Source organism: Podarcis vaucheri, assembly GCF_965113315.1.
Source record: "Podarcis vaucheri genome assembly, chromosome: 5".
Taxonomy (NCBI): domain Eukaryota; kingdom Metazoa; phylum Chordata; class Lepidosauria; order Squamata; family Lacertidae; genus Podarcis; species Podarcis vaucheri.
Window position 1 is genome coordinate 24,036,673 of NC_138763.1, and position 4,775 is coordinate 24,041,447.

The window sequence follows — 4,775 nt, forward strand, 5'->3', positions numbered from 1 at the left end:
TCTGGCAAAGTGGCCTGGCTGTTGGCAGAGATAGCATTTCCGGGCTCCCTTTCCCTCCTTCTTCGCCCCCTCACTGGGCTTTGAAACTGCGCGCGCGCGGGCTGTTCCGATTTCCATCGGCTCTGCCGGCGGGAAAGCTGGCTCAGGAATGTCTGGAATGCGTAACTCCTTCCAACCTTCCCCTCTCCCTTCCCGCCTCTCCAAGGCTCTTGCCTCCTGGCGCGCTCCAATGGTCAGCGCAGATTTGGTCAGCTGATCCATAGACACCGCCCTGGGGCTCCTGGCCAGCTCGTCTTTCACAGCTGAAGAAAGACCTTCTTCAAATAGCATCTGAATGGGTGCTGCCGATAAATCCCACCCCAATCTGTGAATCAGCATGGTAAATTCAGTCCAGTACTCACGGACAGATCTGCTTCCCTGCTTGCAAGCCATTAGCTGTCTGCGCACCACCCCTTCCTCAATATCGCTGGAAAACATGATATCCATTGCACGAAAGAATTTCATAGTGTCCTTTAGGATATCGTTGTGCGTTGCCATCAGGGGTCGAACCCAGTCCCGCGCCCCCTTCTCAAGATGCCCAATTACGAACGCAACTCGCGATTCCTCATCAGGGAACTCATCAAACTGCACATTCAGAGCATATTGCATCTCAGTCCTAAATGCATGGTAATCCTTGGGGTCCCCCCCAAACTTCTGCACCAATCCTGGTACCTTTCTGGGGAACTGAGTGGTTCTCCCCTTTTTGTCAGCATCCTGAGCCCTTCTCTCCTCGAGCCTCGCCGTCTGCAGCGCAAGTTGGACCTCCAGAGCTTGATACCTTTCTTCCAAGCTTGGACCAGCTCCAACCCCTGCGTCTCCGGTTCCGACTGGGTTGCTCATGATGCTTTCTCCTGCACAGGCAGCGTACAGAGACTGTCAGACTGCTGTCAGGGGATGGTTAGCTGCTTGTGCTTAAAATTGTGCCCCTTCAGAGTTTGTGCGACCCCACAAACCTCTGTGTGTGACAGAGCTCCTCAGACATGTCTGCTCTAGTCACTAGTAGAGTCTGACAGTGGCTGTCTGCGGAAGCGCTTCCAGCAAAGAAGTTCCTTAACGGAAACGCGTCTCCTGGACTCACGACGTGGCAGCTTCCGGCGAAGCATGGGTCTCCCTGCAGTTGCTTCTGACACCTCCCCGCTATTTTCGCTCGAAGTGTCTCTCACCCCTTTCTCTCCCCTGCTGCTTCCTGCCTGGGCTGCTGCGTCTCTCTCAGCATTACTGAGATCCTCCTCCAGAGACCCCGCGCTCCCCCTGCTGGTCCCTGCTTTGGCTGTTGACTCTCTCCCAGTCTCTGGGAGCCTTACCACTTCCCTTTCCTCCGATGTCAGTTCCCTGACATGTATGTATGTATGTATGTATGTATGTATGTTTGTGTGTGAACAGACTGCAAAGTGGATTAAAATGTGCATACAGGGATGCAGTGAACACATATAAACACTTGAGTATAATTTCCTGATAAGAAGCTGCTGAAATAATTAACTTAATCTGTTTTGAGATTTAAAGAATTTTATTTTTTTACTCTTTCAGTTGAAGCCGAGAATGAGGAGATGAAGTCAGGATACTAGACAACAGGATATTACTACAAAGACTTCCAGCTTCTTTCTTCATGCCTCCCTTCTCACTGCCCCCCCACAATTCCTCTGGGGGATCAATCAGTGGTTTGAAAGTAGGGAAGTGAAACAGTAGAAAAATATATTCAGAGCAATGCAAATATTGAATGATAAAAAGGAGCCTTGTGCAATAAATGCTATTCAGCAGCCACTTACCAGCATCACAAAATTAATCCCCAACACAACAAAAGGAGCATTAATTGCCATTAAAGCCCAGTAATTCCACTAATGATTTCAGAAAGAAAAACAAGACCATTTTTGGTATCTCACAGAGCTGGAATGAAATAAGCTGGATGAGATAGCAACTCAAGCAGTGCATAAAAGTCACAAAGATGTATATATAAAAGCAAAATAGGAAAAATATTTTTACTTTCCACCAGGTATCTTTGAAATATTTCAAATTCCACATTAAGCTGAAATTTAGATTCAGTGCTGTTTCCTTATGGACTGAAGTGTACAGACTTAAAATATTTTTTCATCTATGTATTTATTATTTACATAATTTATTTGTTGATAATAATCACAACAATAAAGTATAAAAACTAATATAGCAAATTATAACTGCAAAACAGCAATAGCCAATTACAGTATTTACCACTCACCTGTCACAGCGGTGGGCGTGGGCTTCCCAAGGCCGGGTGACACCCCCCCATCGTTGTCTGCCCGCCCCCTTCCAGCTGGCCAATGGGCGGCTGGCAGGGGGAGGGGCGAGGGCCAGGTAGGGCATGCTCCTGCCGACCATCGGCCCAGTCGGCCTCTGGAGCGTCACCCATCCCTCCCTCTAATTTAATGTGTTTTCTTGCAGGCTAACCTTTCTTCCTAGGTCCGTGAACATTGCTACAGTCGCACGGTGGTTGGTGTTTCCCAGAGCTGGGAAGGAATTTTTCCCTGCTCTGCAGGTTTTGCCTTCCCCGTAGCAATTGTCACAACTTTGGCAGTTTTAGGCCTTGGGCGGTATCCTATAGTCTATCTTTGGAATGGAGGGTGGCATTATTATGCATCCCCCATGTGGCGGCGTATGCAGGTTGGGGTGCTATATTGTCAACCCCTCTAGGGCTCATTAAAGACTAAAGGGTTTACCATAGCAGGTACTTTCATAGAAGAGAGAGAACTTTCTCAGACACATTAAGTTTTGTTCTATAGATGGGGTATAGAGATAAGCAGTGCATTTAGTAGTCTTACAGAACCAAATGTGTACACTCCCCCATTTTAATCATGTGTGCCACTGGGGACAATACTTTGGACCTGTTGGATTTGGCTCTGGTACATGGAAGTTTCTCCCTGAGATCATTAACAGCACAATCCTATGCTTGAGTACTACTCAGGATAAGACCCACAAACAAAGCTTCCTTGTGCCTTGGATCCTAGCCTAAAACCACAGGTCATGCACAGTGTGTGTGTGTGTAGTTTTGCTGCAACAATGGCTCAGCATGTCTGGCTCTTAAATCAGAAGGTTGGTTGTTTGAGCCCACGCATTGCAGGGGGTCGGACTAGATGATCCTCTGCGCTCCTTCCCGACTCTACAATTCTACGAAACAGACTAACAGCTCAATCCTAACCACGTTTTACTGAAGTCCTACTGAATACAATGTGGATTATTCTAAAATAAGTAGGGTCACCACTGCAGTCTGACATAGCCACTCTTTAATTTAATTTCCTAGCCTAAAACCACAGAATGGCTACAGCCTATATTATTATGATTGCTGTTATTACTATTAAATGTGTTATAGAAAAATAGGGGTGGTTGGCTTTTGCTGCCCAACTCCCCAAGGGACTGAGTCCCCTAAGTCTGATACCCGGTCAAAGATGAATGGATGGAGGCTGCAGTGAAAGCAAGGAAGATCTTTATTTTTCTGTTGCAACAGAGTTCCCTCCCCTCCTTGCAAGGAGGCAAGAGAGACCCACAACCAAGAAGAAACATCTGTTTTATGGGTTTGCATTTTGACATCTAGTTACAGCATCTGGGAGGGTGGATACCAGGTTATTTATGGGGTGAATTTTTTAGTTAAAACTATAGCCCCAGAGGGGGGATATTGTTACAATATAGGAATTCTAAGGTCTTAAAGTATTAGCAGGACCCAGAATTAATGGAAAATCCAGTTTTAAAGAGTTTGGAATCATTAGCCACACAGAATAGGGTGGGGTCCCCAAAACCCACATCTCAGGTGCCAAAGGGCAGGGTCGGGAAGTATAAAGGAGGACTACCGTTTGCTACGGCTGTTGGGAACCTGGAGGTGCCACAGCTTCCCAACATCCCTGGGCTGCAGCCAGGGCCGGATTTAGGTTTGATGAGGCCCTAAGCTCCTGAAGGTAATGGGGCCCTTTATGTCCAGCTGTCCTTTGTCAGCAACAAATTGTCGCTGTTTTTTGTGTTGAATATGTGCCATATGGTAATTTAGGGACCTAATAGCATCTAAAGCCATTTGCACATAACAAAATATGTATTTTATCGAAGTACAGTGGTACCCCGGGTTAAGTACTTAATTCGTTCCGGAGGTCTGTTCTTAACCTGAAACTGTTCTTAACCCGAAGCACCACTTTAGTTATGGGGCTTCCTGGTGCTGCTGCTGCACGATTTCTGTTCTCATCCTGAAGCAAAGTTCTTAACCTGAGATAATATTTCTGGGTTAGCGGAGTCTGTAACCTGAAGCATATGTAACCACTGTAATGGTTGAACTGAAATACAATTAAGAAGTATATTAATAGTGAAAATCTATTAAGAAGAAGTATATTAATAGTATTTTTTATCTTATATTTTGTAAATGTACATCCAGGTTTTTTTTCCCTTTAAATTTTTGGGGGCCCCCAAGGGAGTGCGGCCTTAAGCTATAGCTTTTTTAGCTTATACGTAAATCCGGCCCTGGCCGCAGCAGCCCTCAAGCGAGAAGTGCCCACCTCAGTCAGGAGCTGGAAGTAAAACTGCATTGTTATTTGCTGTGTTTTCAGCTGCTGCCTTGAAACGTTCGCTCCTGTGAGGCTTCACCGTACACTGACGAGGCCAGCCGCCCCGGGTGGGACCGAAGGAACAGACGCCGAGCGGGACACACAAAGCGAAACAAAGTTCTAGAACGTTGGCTGGCCGCGCGCTGCGACCGTTGGCCCCGCGGCCGCCGTTTCGCGCACGCG

General features: G+C 46.8%; 1 long non-coding RNA gene across 1 annotated transcript; it reads right to left on the bottom strand.

Annotated features, from left to right (window-relative positions):
* Window positions 1-1,536: 1,536 nt before the first annotated feature.
* On the bottom strand, window positions 1,537-4,634 carry LOC309533388. Its single transcript, XR_014220200.1, has 2 exons — window positions 4,545-4,634; window positions 1,537-4,293 (listed from the first exon to the last, which is right to left on the bottom strand). It is a non-coding gene; the product is annotated as an uncharacterized lncRNA (long non-coding RNA).
* Between the last annotated feature and the right edge of the window lie 141 nt (window positions 4,635-4,775).